The sequence below is a fragment of the Cryptotermes secundus genome, unplaced genomic scaffold (assembly GCF_002891405.2).
Source record: "Cryptotermes secundus unplaced genomic scaffold, Csec_1.0 scaffold298, whole genome shotgun sequence".
NCBI lineage: Eukaryota > Metazoa > Arthropoda > Insecta > Blattodea > Kalotermitidae > Cryptotermes > Cryptotermes secundus.
Window position 1 is genome coordinate 1,120,972 of NW_019741976.1, and position 19,414 is coordinate 1,140,385.

Sequence of the window (19,414 nt, forward strand, 5' to 3'; positions counted from 1 at the left end):
TCCAGCTAGCGCGACACGTCACAATATTGTGACGTGAATGGCGCAACAGGAAGTAGGGGTCACGTGAACTCTGGGTTTCCACGAGTGACGTCACGTACCCCCACTCCTCCCATCATTACGCAACGCTCGGTAAACACCCCTCCGTGCTAGGCTGTGACGTCACGCAACAGGCGAGTGCGTGCAGCGACTATTGCTAGGCAATGCGTAGGTAGAAATATCTGACAACACCACCTGATATCTGTTGCCGAGCATCAAGGTGTTCTCTATGTTGTCCGTGCCGAACCTATATAATGGGCAGCGAACACTATTCAGTAGTAGTGAGTATTGAGTTACGAGGGAATTACTAGTGTTAAGACCAGTATTCAGTATGAGCTGGCGTCCAGCAGCAGTTATGAGTTGTATCGAGGGAATGGAAGTGAGTACATCAGAAGACGTAATTGTGATACTGCAGATGGCAGTAGTGGTGAAATTGTAAATTGTGAAAGTCTAAGAGCGAATGTACAATAAATTCGCTAGATCCAAGAAGGCGTGAAGTTATTTGTCGCGTTACGTGACAATGCGTATATCCTACGATACCTGTTAGTTTGAATGTCGGCCTACAAGGATCTCTGCCTAGTATTACTCACATTACTACACGTGAGATTCCATAAGAGAGAATAAACAAGTGATATTTGAAATTTATAATTAATTTACGAATCTGTAAATATGAGCAAAACTGGGAAGGGTGTGTTTAAAACAGTGTGAACAGCCGTGAGTAGATCAGATAAAGCATTACCTTCTTTGCTGACGTCACAATATACCAGTTACATAGCCGCTATCAAGAATTCTATCTAAGCCCTCATTACAAAGTTCGGTGTATTTTAAAATGATCCTCGACGTTTAGACGTGCCTTTAACTCGAAACAATTTTCCATCAAATTTTCTTCTCTCAACTTTTTTATTTTGTCTTTTAAATGTCGCACTGCAGCAACTCTTTTTCTTCACCTGCTTCTTCCTCGTTTTATTATTTTCTTCTTCTCAATGAATTGGGTATTCTTCCTTCTGCTACTTTTGTTGTGTTTTAGTTTCAGACTTGCAACATCAACAGTAAGTTGCATTTTTCGTTTTGTAACTGCATTCATCATTTCTATAACACAAATTATATTTTCAATCTGTTTCTATATTTGACATCTGCATATAGATTTTCATACAGTGGCGTGGTTATATCTTAACGTTACTCAACGAATATTGCCCAGTAACTAATTCTCAGACAGCAGAGCCTAATCTTCAAAAGCGTTAGTACAAAGTTCTCTATTGGACGAGTTCCTGAGACATCCATTGCCAATACTCACAATCTAAACTCCAGAGTTCCATCTTGATGTCATATCTCACTCCAGTTCCTTCTCTGTCTTTCAGGGACAGTCTTTTTAAGACTTTTTCCCACCAAGTACTCAGTATTTGTCCTTGCATGCCCCCAATTAAATTCCTATTACGTCGTTACCTACTGCGATTTACTGCCCTAACATTAGTACACGACCTATGAAAATCACAAAATATCAGTCTCGTAATATCCGAAATTGTTCCAAATATTTGCAAAGTACTTTAGTTTCAAATGTTTCTAATTTATATTCTTCAGTCGCTGTAATATGTTACAAGAAAATGCATGTATATGGAATTTATTTAGCAAAGAAACCCATTTCCCTGCTATAACTTCTTAGTGGCGACAGAATTCAAGCATTGCTCGTGACAAAGTTGCACGCGTTCAGCAAGCTGACGACGACAGCATGTCTACTTGCTGTAAATTAAAACGGAGTATTTTACATTTGCATGCAGTTGCTTGCTTTGGGAAAGTTAAGAACATTTGTTACTACGAGCTGGGTGTCTGCCATCATGCTCCTGCTGTCTTTCTAACACAACCACAGCTGCTCTTTCTGCGCCGCGTAATTACGTGTAACGGCTTCTTTATATACTAACGTCGTCTTAAATGCAGTTTATCGAGTGCGCAAAATCAGCAGTGCCCGTACTTACAAGAACCCCTTTCAACTACGCTGGTTATTGATAGATACTCTCATCAGCTCATTTGAAAATTAGAACACGTTTAGAATTACTGAGTTTTGGACCTTTTCCATCGTCCGGTATTGTAGAATATAGCAAACACGATGTGATACCGGTCTCATCACGAATGTTGTAATTTCGGTGCAAGATATTCGCACAGCGGAGCATTACGGACTCTGTTCGATGGTATTCGGTCTGTATACTGTACAATACCGTGACATGACGACTGAAAGCCGGAATAGTCCATTGCTAGATAACGGCTCACTAAATAACAACGAATAGATGCGAAGAAGTCCATTGCTAGACAGCGGTTCCTCAAACACGTCCCCTCGGTAACAAATAGATGTATTAACAGAAGAAATGTTCGAGATTCTATGTGGAGCGGGATCTGAAACATCCACCGTAGCCCTGCGAGTCGTAGGAGGCGATGAAAAGGGAAGTCTCGAATCTGAGAGAGTAAAATATTGTCACGGGTCCCACGGGACCCGACCGCGAGAATGACTGCGTTGGAGAGGACCAATAGCAATTGTCAACGACAGACCCGTCCTCTCGTCAGAGAGGATGTAAAGTAACGACTATACCTGTACGTGTTCAGTTGGAAAATAAAAATTCTGGTTGTGTGTCTCATGGGGCTTGACTCCAAGACGAACTGATTGGCGGTAAACCGCCTGAAACCCTGAACTCTCAACTCTGAGAGTCCAATCATTCGGCATTCGCAAGAGAGTTCAGTGTTCAACTGTGGAGTGTTAACCAGTGGACAACAGAATCTGCAGAAGTAACCGACTTGTAAATCAAAGAAGACTACCTCATCCTCCTTGACTTGAAGATTCTACACGTAATTATACTTGGAGATGAGTACAAGTTATGAAGCTCCTCTTTATGCAGTTTTCTCCAACTTCCTGTCACTTCATCTCTCTTCGGTCCAAATATTCTCCTCAGAACGCTGTTCTCAAACACCCTCTGTCTATGATTCTCCCGTAATGTCAGAGACAAAGTTTCCCACCCATACAGAACCATAGGCAAAATTATAGTTTTGTAAACAATAAATTCGAAATTTGTGACGGATATATAAAAGGTAAATTATAAATCGAGTTTATGAAAGGGGTCGTGAAATAATTTAATGCAATATTCAATTATATCCATGGGGTTATTTAGAAAAATGACGAGAAATTCCAATGGAGCTTGTGTATGAGAGATGTACAGAATTTCCATGGAGAAATTCCATGAATAGCGACTTCTTAGAGGAAGGTGAAGGCAATCCGGGGATAGCGTCAAGGTCGTTTCTAGGGAGACACGTTGTGATGTTGGAGTGAGTCCTGTTCTGAGTCATCAGTCCAAATTCTGACTGCTGTCCCACTCCATCTTTCTTGCGTACTTACTTACTCATAGAGCTGAGCCCTTCTGGAGGAGCCACCAATTCTGCAGCTACTGAAGAATTTCTCAGCATTTTAGGAACCCTAAGGTTCATTACCGTGTTCACAAGAGCCTTCCACTGGTCCCTATCCTGAGCCAGATCTATCCAATCCATACCATCCCATCTAAGATCCATCACGTGACAATATTCTTATTTCACTCATGATTGGATATATATCTGATTAAATGCTGCATTACAAGGAAAAAATCTAGTTCATACGTTCATGTCATACTTACATTTAACTGAAAATGGTTTCGCATATTAATAATTGATATATTGATTTCGTTTGCATTATTTAAAACCACACAGAAAAGAAGATTATAAAATCCATATATTTGAAAAACAATAGAATATTAAGTGCAGACATAACGAAGATCTTGTGATGCAGCCATGAATGTTTCCTTTCGGAATGTCCATCAAGTCAACTCGGCTGGCAAGTATGCAAGGAGCGGCCCTCATACTAGAGCAATCCTAAACGTGAGAATGTTGTTCCTAACTTCTTGCTACAAAGATTGCCCTCACAATCTTCACGACTGAGTGGGTAGCTCAGCCTTAAGACTGGCTGACCTGACATAGGTGTTTCGTGGTTTCATCCAGACAGATATGGGCACCAGCTCTTCCTTCAACATATTCTAATGCCTTTTATTCTGATTATCTTACCATTCGACGCTACGTAATTTGAGCTAATAGCATCGTCGCTGAATAAGTCATAAAAATAAATAAATAAAATTGACCAGTTTGTTTATATAGTGGCTACCACACAGGCCTCTAAGCAGCCGCTTAGGATATTGCTTTGAGAAGGACACGATCGCTTCCTTCATAGCATTCCCATGTCCTCGTTCATCGTCTCTGTCCCCACCTTCACGCTTCGTCTTCACCTTCAGCACTATTTCGTGTGCTTAATTCGGGAAACGTCATAACACGAAGTGAGAGGTTGCTTCACAGGCAGATCGTCAAATTCTGAGTGAACTTCTGGAATGTTGCATTCTCTTTGTGTGAAATTCACAAATAACCGGTACATATCGTCACACAGATAGATTCTAATTTATGATGAAATCGATTACAAGGGATTTTTCAGTCACACGACTTTCATGAAGTTGATATGAGACAATAGTTCATGAAAACTGTTATAATTGTAAGCATCAATAACTTAACAAAGATCAATTATTTTCAATCTTGTATATTTTACAACTTTACAACTATGAGCCGGTATAGCTCAGTCGGTATAGCGACTGGCTACGGGCTGGACGACTGAAGGATCGGAGTTCGAATCCCGGTAATTTCAAGAATTATCCCTTCTCCACTTCTTCCAGAATGGCACTGGGGTCCACCCGATCTCGTATCCAGTGGTTACCTGGGGCTCTTTCCCGCAGTGGTTACCTGGGACTCTTTCCCGGGGGTAAAGCGGCCGGGCCGTAAAGCTGACCACTCACCTCCAGCTACTTCCAACGTCAAGAAAATGTGGATTTATATATCCACTCACTCGTACTCCTTCATGGCCTAGTGCTTAATTAGTTAAGCACAGGGACAATTTTACTTTTATTCGTTTTATTATTACTAATGTTATAATACGTAGTTGAATATTGATTTTGGGAGGACTGAAAATATATTCAACTAAACTGCACTGTGAAAAGTATCACCAGTTTACGATCGGTCTAATAATATTGTAAATTAGGTTTCCTAGACGTAAACATGTCTAACCGCTGAGGGCAGTCAGAATTTAATGCACAACTGAAACCCGACTTTACAAATATAATTAATCCTAAGTGATCACGCCATCCATACGAACGTAAAGAATCAGCTGTAAAGTAGCTAATTAGTTGAATTAATAAGTAGCCTACCTCTATAAAGAAGCGTCCAAATAAACAAACTGTAAGAAAAAAGAATACCCACCGGACATAATAAAACCTACTAAAACCCAAAAGCAAACAATAAAAGGTACTTTATTCAGTTATTTCGGCAGAGAAAGTACAGCGCTCTTTCAGTTACTCAAAAACACCAACATAAAAACGAACTCTGGATTACAGATATCATAAAATTGCATTCGAAACAAAAGCAAAAGTCAGTAGACAGCCCATTTCATGCTAGTGGCATTTATAAATTATCTTTCTAGACTGTCCAAATAAATATGTGGGACAGACAGACAGAACTTTTAAAATCATATTACTAAATTGCAGCATGCGCTATGCAGATCTGACTTTGCTTTTGAACATTTTGTCGTCTATGTGCAACGTCGGTTAATATTCCGTCGTCGTCTTCTCTTTATTGTATATCACTAGACGTTTCGGCCGCAATCGGCCATTGTCAGGAGTACAAGTTGTTGTGATGAATGAGTCTGCTGCTCTTCTGTGATACTGTTCTGCTTCTCTTGTTTAATTACCTAGAACTACTTCTTAGGTTACATGGTGTAAAGGCCTGTAGGGTCGCACCGAAGGTTTATAGAAACAACGAAGATTGTTTCCAGTCATCCGTGTGGAGGCGGGATGGAATAGGAGTCCTAGGAGGCGATGAAAAGGGAAGTCTCAAATCTGAGAGAGTAAAATATGGTCGCGAGTCCCAAGGGACTCAGACCAGGGAAAGATTACTCTGGCAAGACCCAGTAGCGTGTAAAAAAGACAGACCCGTCCTCTCGTCAGAGAGGGCGCCCCACAAAAGAAGGCCGAAATTGTCAGCAGTAATAAATGTCTGAGCATAAGCCCCAGATTGGGCTCGACACCAAGACTTGGTGACTGACTGACTGACCGTCAGTAGCAATGTGACTTGGACTTGGACTTGCAGACAGTCGTAAGCTGGAGGAGGAGTGAGTGAGTGAGTGAGTGAGTGAGTGAGTGAGTGAGTGAATAAGCAAGTAAGCAGTTGTCGGCAGGAGTGCAGTAGTAAGCTGCAGAGTACAGCAAGCAAGCAAGCAGTAAGCTTGAGAAGTGCAGAGGAGAACATTAAGTCAGCTTGTGGAGATTTAACGCTTGATCTGAAGATTTTTATGTGTGCTGTAGCACAGTGATATTGGGAGTCTGATATAATGACACTTTTACATTTCCTGTGTTGTAAACCCGTGAAGACTGGTGGAGACAGACGGAGGAGAGTAGCGTGGAGTACTTTGTAGTGGGAAAATCAGTAACAGTGTAATAATTACTTATGGTTACGACTTGTAGGTTGTTAATAAATCTAATTAGCCATCCGAACCTCTATTTTAGTCACTGATATATGTGACATTATTAATAAAGCAAAGTTTTTGACAGTTTATGTTGACCATTTGTGAGTATACAAGCAAACTGCAGTTTCATTCCTAGCCAAACACGCGGTATACCGGTGTAGCTGAATATAAACTACGAATATGCCGAAGATGTCTTTCGTTAATTCCATTAAAATGATGTTATTAGGACGAAGTCTACAGTGACAGATACATTTAAAATCTACCGGCCTGCACTTAAACTTATTGCGGACTGTTGAACGTCGCTGAAAACAGCTTCCGAGTGCAAGGCAAGAAATGTTCTCTGTAACAAGACGATTCTCATGCATTAGCTAATACGAACAAGCAGATTCTGAGGGACAATTTCAGTCTTATAACGAGCAGAAAATGACAGTGGTAAGAGCTCTGAAATGCAACGTTAGATTACGGAATATAAACCGTCTTTTCGTAATAGAGAAAAGAGGAAAACAGAGAAAGGAAGAACTACGTACACAAATAAGAATGAAAAACCGTAGAAAGAAGAGACGAAGACAGAAATATAAGGGGAAGAAGAATTAGATGGAATGAAAGAAAAAGAAAAATTAAGATAAGAACAAGTGCAAGAAAGCGAGATATAATTGAATGAATCCCACCATACTGGAACCACGTCTTGGCCAGGAGAGGCAGTACCCATGCTGAATGACGATGATCTTTGCTGGCCTGCGGTGAGGAGAGATTATATGATAGTCACCTGCAAATCGTGAAGGTGTTTACCTGACATAACACAGTGTTTTCGTGTTCCAAAAATATCTCTCTCTGAAATAGGATCAGATTCTCGGGCCAGTCAATATCTTAACATAAAATCTTTTCACATAAGTTTCAAAATTATTTCAAATTGTTATTTATGTCTCCTTAATGATAAGATTATTAAGTTCTGAAACTTAAAAGATATTGGTTGCTCAATAATATCTTCATTTCTGTATTTCGGCAATTACATACCGAGTTTGCAGTCCTTCAAATTTATTCCGGAATCCCAAATTATTTAAACACCATTATCTCTCTCATAAAGAATTTTTCTTTTCCTTGGCACTACAGCCCCAGTGGGCCTAGGCCTACCTCCATGAACTTCTCCGTTCACTTCGGTTTTTCTAGATTTTACACATTCGGTAGGACTCCTCGGGCGGGTGATCAGCTCGTCGCAAGGCCTCTACCTGTACATAAACACAGAAAAACGCACACACACAAACTAAACATCCATGCCCTGAGTGGGATTCGAACCCACGATCCCGGTTTCCAAGCGAGCGAAGACAGTACATGCCTTAGACCGCTCGGCTACCGTGACCGGCCTCATAAATAATAGTTCCGTATAATTCTTTGATAAAATATGTGTCAGATTTCTCTACTTCTCTCACATTCAGGGATCAAATTCAGAATGCACATAAAAGTCAATCAGAGTTCCAGTTTCTCTGATTCAATGTTTAATTTTATGATGATGCAGATCTAAAGTAATTTTCAGTTGATGTTTTGTATATAAAATGTAAGCTTCCCGACACAGTAGAAACCTTAACATTCAGTAAACCTTCTCTGTGTTAAATTTTGCTTTAAAACCTTTATTCGATAGTATATCTGCAATAAACAACTTATAATTTATTTTACTGGGACGTTATATGGAGTTGTCTTTAATGTTCCGAGTTATTGGGGCAGCTCTCTTTCGCCGATCTATTCAAACAGAAATTTCCAGACTAGAAACCCAGAGAAGGGACCGTGTGCAGAAGATGGGAACATTAAAGGAAATATTCGGCCTACGTTTTTTCATTCACATTTTAGTTAAAGAATCTGCCAGTAAGTCATCTCTCTATGGCTCTAGAGTCCTTTGCTGTACATTCGCCTATTTCTCAGTATCTTAATCCTATACACAGTCCGTAGGACTCCTTGAACGGGGGAGCAGCCCGTCGCAAGTGTGCTACCTACACAAAGAGAACACAAACATCCATGCCTTGAGCGGAATTCAGCGTTCAAGCGAACGAAGACGGTTCATGCCCTAGACAACGCAGCCACTCTGATCGGCAATCAGACCATGTAGTGCCCATAATTCGTAACCAGCGAATACGAATTCAGAAGAGCGTGGAAAAAAGTGGATGCAGCTAAAATTTAACGTACTATATCGGTGTTAGTCCGGAGGCACTGAAGACAACCACAGAAATCGCGAGTCAGGACAGTCAATGTCCCCATCAGTATTCGAATGTGGTGTCTCATGAATACACGTCGAAATTGGTACCGCTTGAGGCATCTTGCTACATGGAAACCATACGGTACATAAGGATCTGAGTTCTCACCGCAAATGGAAAAATACAAATATTCTGGGATGTGACGTCGTAGAAACTTGTAGAAGTATACTGGTTTTAAGAAAGAACGTAAAACTTTACTTAATTTTTGAACTTGGAAGATTAGTCAGCACGTCGGTAAATTTCTACCAGATTACACGCTCTCACATCCCAGAAAAAAAATATTCTTCATTAGGTCTACACTTTCTCTCGTGTGGTGAATGGCGCGTGTTTGATGGTTTATGTGACATCATTTTGTGTCTCAATGTGACAGAATGTATTTTTTCCCGTTATGAGGAAATGACAAAACGAAGGAAGGAATCAGAGAGTGCAGATTATGTGGAAGAGAGAGGTAATTTTGCCATTTTGCCTTGTAGGCCCATCCTTTTGAAACCACGCTTCTATTTTTTTTTCACTTGAATATTCCATTGTGTACTTCACATCTTTGTTTCGTGCTCTGTTGAAGGATTTAATTAGCATAGCGTAGAAAAGATACGTTTTGAATGTAGCTGCTACATGTAGGCCTACATGCTAGAGAGATCTTTTAACCCAATGTGGAACTAGGGGTGCATGAACACAGCAGAATCTAAGTAAATAATGCAGCACATCTGAATGCACGGTAGGTTATATGGAGGTGAACAATGCAAAGAGCTTTCTTGTTGCAAATATAACCTCTGCACTACAATCCATTAACAAAGGATGCTGATGTATTACTAATTATATTGCCATATATCCCCTGTGAGAAGCGGCTTTCTGACTAATTCATGAATATACAACGGAAGCAAGTACAACCTAATTCAAAAATATTATTCGCAACTGCTTGCGAAACAAGTTGTTTGGACATTTGCTGTATTCACAGAGCTCGAGGCATTAAAATTAGCTTAATTCCGTAAGAATATTCTTGCAGTTTAAACTGGAACGTTACTGACACTGAGTTCTGTAGATCCCTATCATTCGCTCAGTAATAGCAAGGAGAATGGCGCCCGTCTGTACGGCACATTGGTAGGATAATGGCTGTAGTTTAGTTACCGATCCAATGTGAGAAACATCATTGTCTTGCAACCCCTCTCTGGCGAGGGCGATAGATGGCTGTGGAGGACGCCTTGTCCCACTGGCGATATTGATCCACTACGGATGAACTGTTCAAAAGATATAAAGAAGGAGTATCAGTCAGACGGACAGACTTACAAGCAGGCTGCTTGAGAGAAGCATGTTGCCATGAAACAGCCAACGTAAACCTGTCGGCAGAATTCACGACAGGATCCTTATTAACTAATAAAATAAATTAAGATCCAGTTCATTGCTTTTCGAGGTCCTTTGAAATGTATGCTTGTTCATAATACTCAAAAAATTACCTCTTGTTTATGTGCTTTCTGTGTCTGTGCGTGCGTGCGTGCGTGTATATTTACTCTTTTTATATGTCTGTGTATATACACATGAGAAAACTGCATAATGAGGAGCTTCATAAATTATACTCTTCTCCAAGTATAATTAGAATGATAAAGTTAAGGAGGATGAGGTGGGCAGGTCATGTAGCACGAATGGGGGAGACGAGGAATGCATATAGGATATTGGTGGGAAAGCCAGAAGGAAAGAGACCACAGGGAAGACCAAGGCGTAGGTGGGTGGACAATATTAGAATGGATCTTAGAGAGATAGGATGGGATGTTATGCATTGGATAGATCTGGCTCAGAATAGGGACCAGTGGAGGGCTCTTGTGAAAACGGTGATGAACCTTCGGGTTCCATAAAATGCTGGGAAATTCTTGAGTAGCTGCAGAATTGGCGGCTCCTCAAGAAGGGCTCAGCTCCATGAGTAAGTAAGCAAGCGTATATACACATTTCTTATAATAAAATTATCTGTACAACAATTTTATTGTTAAATACTGAGGATATTACGTAAGACTTGGAATGTAGAATCCCGGGGGCGGGATCGCTTTTTAATTTCTATAGGATTTTTGTAAGGGCGGTTCGTCAGTTCTCGAGTCGCATAGTTTGCATCCTGTGCATTAGGCCTCCTTGACCCTTAGCTTTTGTTTAGCGAGTCTGAACGCCATGAGCTAAACAGCAAACATCTCTTACACGCTTCAACCCCCATTAGAGTATTCTGTCCACTGCGAAATTTCGCTGTATGAAAGTCTAAATAATGTGCTTATTACCCCGTATAGGCCTGTGCCGTAAACTTACACCTATTTATTGTGACAATTATGAGTGTACCAGTAAGTTAATTTGATTCACAAATGTTTAATTCTGTTATTTTGATTGTTTAAAAAAAAAAACTAGAAATATTATTGAAATGTAGACAGCCTTAAGAATTGCACTGGTCAGATCTGGGAGCACGAAGTAGCGTAGTTGGTTGAGGCACTATGTTAGAAGCCGGAAGGTCGCGGGTTCGATTCCCGATTAGGTTATTGGATTTTTCAGTTGACCTCATCCTTACAGCCGCACTATGGCACTAGGGTCGACTCAGCCTCTAGTAGAAATGAGTATCAGGAATCTTCCTGGGGGATAAAGGGCGGCCCGCGCGTAAGTCTTAACAAACAATCTCACCTCCATCTGTGAGCCGATTTTCTAGAAAATGTGGGAGTCTCGACGTCTCAGAACCCTATAGGCCCTCATAGTCTTTTACAAGGACGTCTTTACCTTTTTATTTTACTGGTCAGATCTGAACGATAGTCATTCATTTCTATATAAGAAAAATCCACATGCTGATATGACTAATGTCGGAAAGTGGTGTACTCGTATACCATTTAGTGGTGAGATGCGTTCACTGGGATATTCTGTACACTCTGGGCATGTCTGATTTAAGCGAAAGAGATTGCGTCCCGTGTTTCGAACACTGGTAGCGTCAGGCTTTGCTGCGACTTTGTTTCGAATCAGCCCTCGTCATGGAACAGAATCAAAATGACAAATACTTGTATGTCCACGAAGACATTAATATGATGCATTTCGAGAAATACAAGGTTAGTATAAAAGAAATAGACAATTTCAACGTTTTATAAAACCGAAGTATCTGTTGATATAGCCAAAACACTTACATGGTTTTTCTATGTCCTTAAGTCTGTATGACTAAGTTACTAATGTTCTATGATCACATGGCAGATACCAATTCGTTCCAATCCCACCGGGGCATGTCCTCTCCAACACTCGCAACAGCTGCTGTGATGCGTTGCTTTAGACCGCTTACACTTGCAGAAATGGAGGAACAAAACTGTTTTGATATATCCCCGCAAGAAAAAGTGAGTGGGCTTTAGATCGGGACTTCTTGGTGGCCAGCGTGTCAGTGCCACGTTCTGGTCTGTTGAGCGGTGTCAGAACGAACTGGATTATCGTCTTGATATCTGCCGTATGACTTAAGTCTCACACATAGAACATTTGTAATTTAGTCATACAAACTTAAAGGCATTACTGAAACACCATGTAAGTGTTTTGGCTATATCAGTAATAATTTGGTTGCTAGAGTCAGTGAGCAGAGGAATATCCTACACGAAATAAGAAAACGGAAGGCTAATTGGATTGGTCATGTTTTACGCAGAAAATGCCTTCTAAAAGAAGTTATTGAAGGAAACATAGAGGGGCAGATAGAAGTGACCAGAAGACGAGGAAGAAGACGTAAGAAGATGCTGGATGACCTTGGGGACAGAAGAGGATACTGTCATTTGAAGGAGAAAGCTCTAGATCGCATTAAGTGGAGGAATTGTTTTGGAAGAGACTGTGGACCTGTCGTCTTGACAGATTACTGATGATGATGATGATGATGATGATGATGATGATGATGATGATGATGATGATGATGATGATGAAAACGTTGAAAGTGTCTATTTCTTTTATACTAACCCTGCAAATTTTTTACGTTTAAGCGTTCATGTAAGACATGTCCTCTTCTTTAATGCCGATCTCGCTTGGCGTGGAAACCCGCCATCCCTTTAAATACACTTTTTAATGCAGTTTAATTGATATGAATTCTGGCCCCCATTCAATGTGAAATCTAATAAAGTCGAGTGCTTTCCATCCATTTAGTGAAAGAGTGTAGCCTTTGAATTTGTCTGAAGTGCTTAATGCGCTGCCTTCCTCGGGACAAAGGTAGGAAGCGGCGCAGAAACTAATTAATGATCCCTCATCACTCCTTTCCCTCTGCCTATTTGTTACCCAACAAAAGCAAGCAAGATGGCCGGGAGGCCGTGGAGGAGACAGCATCGTCCAGAGGCGTGCATTCGTCGCGAAAGGCAGACTGCAGAACCCGTGCATGAAGCCCTGGCCTATAATTTTCAGGACTGTTTTAGAACGAGTTATAATAAGTTATTTGGAATTGAAAAGCAAGAATTAAACACGAAAATGGATTTTATGCCGGTTAATAATAAGAAAAAACGGATGTATGGAGGCTTCATGTTGATATTTCTGGTATAATTTAACAAGAACTTCTGAGAAGAATTAATTGCCTGCCTTCTTTTGATACGTCACGTATCGCATAGGAAACGACGCCTCTAACAATTCTTTTTTGTCCCTGGAATATCCTTACCGAGTTGTTACCTAGGAAAGACGGGGATACACAGACAGCCCGACAGACACTCCTTTGATAAAACACGGAACGCATAGAAAATGACGCTTCCTACAGTTATTCTTTTGTCGCTTGTGTTCTTTGTCGCGGTAGATATTTTACCGAACCGTTGTCTAGCACGGAATTGAAGGACAAACTTAACCCAGCCACGATAGAAGGGCTGCACATTCACACACAGGATGATGGGAGGGGTTTATGAAACACGCCGTTGAGATAGGATCAGTTGCCACGATATGCACACCAAGTTTCATAAAAGTTGGTTTAAACACTCACAAGTTGATAAAGGGGCATTCACAGACACAGACGCACAGAGAGCTGGTAATGTCATAAACCTACCTGTATTTTTTTTTCAAAATTAGGAAATTGGGCTGTACCGCGGGTGTGCAACGTCCGCAACCGGAAGATGGGACTACCTTAACATGTACAGGACAGCTGCGAATATGTTTAAAAAGCTGTCAGGAACTGCCGACAAGGAGTGGTACTCCAGTTTTGAGGTTGCTTACTAATAGCTTCTCAAGGTAAAAGAGTAGCGGGTTACAAATGTTCATAAATTGTCTCGGAATTCGATAGATTGTTTCACATAACCTGAGCACCGGAAATGGACAGTGAGAAGAACCTAGGGCCAATCCAACCACCCATTCATAGGGGGTCTTTCCTTGAGATTAAGGAGGCCCGAACATGAGTATTGGCACTAACTACATTTTAGCGTATAGGTTCACCCCCCGCCCCACCCCCCAACAACAACTACGCATTCGTAGAACGACGTTTAGTCACAGAGGAAATTTATTATTAAAAAATATTCGAGAATCGTCGTGATCTAACTACGCCGTTTGCGCTAAAGCTGCGTAGGATCCTAACTAAGAGGTGTAAATGTGATTAGAAGGGGAAAACGTAAGAATGTCCCTTGCCTTGTTATTGCTTTCTTGCCCTATTTTCTTATTGCAGAGTTCAAACCGTCGCTGTTAATGGTGTACCATAATCAGCTGGCCTTCAAGCTGTTTCGAGGTTAAGAGCTCACAAACTCCATGCCTTAGGAAAGGGATGAATTCCTTGAAACCCCTTCGTTAAGTAGGAATTCTTTAAAGGAAATTGATTTTCCATAATTTAGCTGTGGTATTTAAAATACATTGGAATAAGATAATACATAAAGCTGTTATTCTGTATTTCAGCATCCTGCTGCAAGTCTTTAACCAAACGTCCATGTATTCACATTCGGTCTATAATGCAACATTTGTTTATTCACCATTTAACACTCAATACATGTTTCGGCCATAAATGGCCATCTTCAGGCGTTTAAATGAATCCAACTGTTACACAGTGACAGTGTAACGGTTGGACGTATTGAAATACATGAAGATGGGCATCTATGGCCGAAACATAGCGGCCTCCGTAGTCTAGGGGTAACGTTCCCACCTCATGACTCAAGGTACGCGGGTTCAAACCCGGCGGAGGTCGTGGAATTTTTAAGGGCGGAAAAATTCAGGGAACTTTAAGCCGTGGGTCCCGTGTCGTAGATTTACGGCACGTAAAAGAACCTCATGTCTCTAGGAGACCTCTGAGCTAAATTAGGCAAATTTTCCCGCCCAAGTAGTTTCCAATGCCTCCGGTAGATGGGGAAAGTATTAGGTACCACTGCCAGATGAGGACCGACCTCGCTGACAGAAAGGGACTAATTATCAGATACCACTGCCAGTAGAGGGCCGACCTCGCTGGCAGAAAGGGGCTGATAACGGACACCAGTACCGGTAGGGTATGGAGACAGTAGAAATTAAAGGGGGATGCACAATGGACCAATAACTGGTCTAAGTGCATGGGGAAACCCACCTCCTCCAACAATGAATGAATGAATGAATGAATAAATGAATGAACGAATGGCCGAAACATATTGTGTTTAGTGTTAAATGGCGAATAAATAATTGTTGCATTATCGACGTACTGTGAATAAATAGACTTTTGATATAAGGTTGTTATATGTAGAATATATAAAATATACATGAATACAAAAAGGGAAGTAGTAGTTCAGAAACAGAAAGAGGGCCTACAGAAGAAGAAGAAGAAGAAGAAGAAGAAGAAGAAGAAAGTGGCTCTGCGTCACTGGGCGTCTGTGGGTGATGACATGCCCAAACTGAAGTTGATGGCTGAGATGCTGAAGTTCTGCTTGACATGTTTTCTTTCCAATAGGATTTCGTTCAGCGAAAAGCAAAAGGAATATGACTTCCTCAAATGCGATAGAGTGAGAATTAGGTAAGAATATGTGAAAGTTCGTAAAGGAATAAGTTAATGCATAGAATTTAACCTTGTATAAACAAGTACGAAACTACTGAAAATAGACAGCAGGCAAATTTAATCCAGAAATTCGGATAAAATCGAGATGCACTAACATGGAGACTGGCTCTGGTAGCATCTGAGGGTGCCACAATGCTAATACCAAGCCCCTTGGATACTGGGCTTCCAAAGTACTCACAATTATTTCGCCTTAAAATTATGTAATGTATTCCATATGATATCATGGCCATTGCAAAGTAAGAACAAACCAAAATAAGCCGCAGATAGCCTATAGCAATCGGAACTCACAGCTTGTGTTTTATCGGTACTCACAAAGTGAATTTTCAAATAAACATTAAATGGGAGTCTATACAAGGTATATGGGAAATAGTCTATCTCGTAACTTCAATTGAATTTATTTTAAGAAAGCCCGTTGAAGGATGTTTGCTGTTGGCCTAGGAGATCACGGATAGAGGAATATCGTATTAGATCAGATATCACTTAGGAAGGGAAGACGAAGAAGGCTGTTCTGCCATTCTATAAGCCCAGGACACAGCCAGAGCCACAAACTTCTACATCGAGTTAGGATTTGTTTTGTGTACGTTCTTCAAACTGGGCATCACTGCTCGACTGCCTGTAATCTTCAAACGAACTGCCTCTTTTCATGTGATCTTCTCTTCTTATATCGAGGGCTTTCCTGATTTCTTCCTCTTGCAATTAACAATGAAGCAATGCTTTCTAAGAATTACCCATTTCGAAGTCTGCCTTGGACCAGGTACAAGAAATGAGGAGTTTTATGATTTTCTTCGGGCATGCATGTGCAATACTGAAATGACTATCTCTAGTCTCATTCTCTATATTCCCACATTTAGCCTCTCAAGGACACTTTCACATTTCACCACAAACTACATAACCTCTCTTATTGAAAGAGTGCCCTTAAATAACCACACAGAAAACAGGTGTCACGTGTCAGACTGCGAGTTGATTTGTCCGTTAGTAGCACTGGGCATGGCGCGGACGACTTAGAAAACACAACTATATCTATAGTTGCATGTTGGACCGTGTTTTCAGACATGTTCCCTGGAAACTCGTTGATCAAATCCGTTAGAATATTATTTCTAAATGCTGCCATTTGTTATGGTTATAACTTTCTAAATGAAAAGATAATTAAATGGCAGCCAGCCTAGTATCTTTGCAAGAATAAGCCAAACACACGGACAGGTCAGCACAGATTGGAACCAAATTACACACCACATCCATCCCTTCGCTATGTTCCACTGCACTGATCTTCAACATGACCTAGAGACCGATATGCTCTTGGATCACGTTAGATTTATCTCAGTCGTTATATCGTGTTGCATCGAAAGGGTTTGGTTTTATGCTTGTGAATGGAAAATTAGCGAGGTTCTTGGTTTGTTCGAAGGCACTGTTCCATCAGTTATACGAATGAGCTGAGGAAAACCATTGGAAACTTCAGCATGCCCCTATATCAGGGGTCGAACTTCGAATAATGGACCTCCTAAATATGAAGTCGTCACAATCATAATTTGACAACGCTTTCAGTAGTTCCGATTATGTACAATCAAGTGGTGGGGGGATTAGTGAATATTGAACTGGAGATTAGCCGATCACAGTTGCCAGGCGGTCTGAGGCATGAACTGTCTTCGCTCGCTCGAACGCTGAGATCGTGTGTTCGAAAACCACTCAAGGCATAGATGTCTGTGTGTGCGTATTCTGTCTTTGTGTTGTGCTGTGTGTAGGTAACGGCCTTGCGACGGGCTGATCACTCGTCTAAGGAGTCATACCGGCTGTGTAAAATTGAATGCAAACTGGAGAAGAAGCCAGGGCCCAATAAAGGACTATAGAGCCATTGATGAATAAATGAATGAACTGGAGATTATGTGGAAGCAATTGGTTCTGCCATGATTTAAGGTAGTAACTCTGCCCAAATATTTACTGGAGAGACTGAGGAAAACCATGAAACTCCTCAGTCATCTCTCCGGGCCGAGATAGGAATCCAAATCCTTCTGGATACGAGGCAGACAGAAATGAAACCAGTCTACCATGATTATCGGCTCAGTTTCGGTAGCAATAGTGAGAGCTGGGGCAGAGGGTACAGATGCTTGAACCGCATAGCGATCACTGAAGGTTCCCTGCAGAGAGCTTAGTCTCCTCTGAATTAAACCTCAGTGGGGGAGGTTGGGAACACGACACTGACAACTTGAAACACGCCACTGACAACTTTAAGCGGAAATCAGCTTCTTCGAGACGCCTAGCCCAGGACAAGCAAGCAGAGAGTAGATGCGAGAGCAGAGAACATCACGAGCAAGGGAATGTAGTTAGAGAGGGAAGAGAAACAACATAAGAGAAGCGAAGAGAGAAAATGCACGCTCTCCGTCTCGGAGAGGCGGTCTAGCAATGACAGTTTGATGTAATTCGTAAGCTTCAGCATTACGGTCCGGACAGATATGAATGAAGTGTCATTGTTACCCTTTAATGTGCTCACTGCGACGGCTAAAATTTTGCGCTCTCTATAGAAAATGGGAACAGAGCCAAATGAGGTATGAACGTGCGTGGTGACAGAGCATAAATATGAGCATTTTCGGACTTAGAATTCATGAATATTTATCATGCATTTAGAAATGCGTTTTGTGTTATGCTGGCTTTGTTACAACACTACAATTGTAATGTACATTGCTCCTCTTAGCAAAGAAATTTCAAGGCCTTGCCCTCAGATACTTATTTTATCACCGTCATTTCTAATTCATCACAACAAGATATTGATCTGAGAGACGGTATAACTGGATCAGCAGGTGGGCTACTGAATGGACGGCCCGGGTTTGATGCCGGGCAATGAGAAAAAAAAACTCGTGCTTCTGAGACAGATTTCTTGTTGTAATTCTACATTAATATTTATTTGTTTCTCTCAGTTGAAAATTCCCCCGTTAAAATTTATAATTAATTTTAAATAAACAGATGTCTCGACTCAGCAGTGAGACGACTCAGATAGACAAGATTTCTGACACTGTCTTGAAGCTGTATTAATTAAACCTTGATACTGCATACGAAAAGGGAGTAATTGTACCCTAACCGCTTTCTGTTCGCCTCAGTGACCCTGTGGCCTGTTAACGGTTATTACATTTCGAGGCGTTGCTTTGATTTTAACCCTCAACTAGGCCATCAACGTAGATGCGCGACAATTCCTTCCTCGCATAGCCAAGAGAATGGACCCGTCTCATCTCATAGGATGAGCGCTATGAAGCGGAAATTGTTGGTAGGTCTAATAAGTCATCCGCTCGTTTCTTCTGGAACAGAAAGCAATTTTCGCAAACGAATGTTAACTGAAACCGCTGAGCACGTTTAGAATGGCAATGTATTACGATACTTCACTGTTTCGTTCTCTTTTATATTGCACCATTTTGCTAGGGGCTACTGAAAGGATATTGAAGTGATTACGGATGGGAAGATGTGTAAGTAGAGGAGGTTATTTTCAAGGTATCAAACCGGTGTCTGTTACAACCGTGGTACGTTAAAATTAAACATTTCAACACAAAAAAACAGTTAATCGTCATAGTTTAATCACGACACTTCGTAATCTCAATAATAAAAACTTCAGAATTGTAAAGGGATTAAGTTGTGGTCTGTGATCCA

At 41.0% G+C, this 19,414-nt stretch overlaps 1 long non-coding RNA gene across 1 annotated transcript in view; it reads left to right on the plus strand.

Moving 5' to 3' along the window:
- LOC111872851 overlaps positions 1-19,414 on the plus strand; it is a 165,827-nt gene that overhangs the window by 68,897 nt on the left and 77,516 nt on the right. The gene's annotated exons all lie outside the window — the stretch shown is intronic.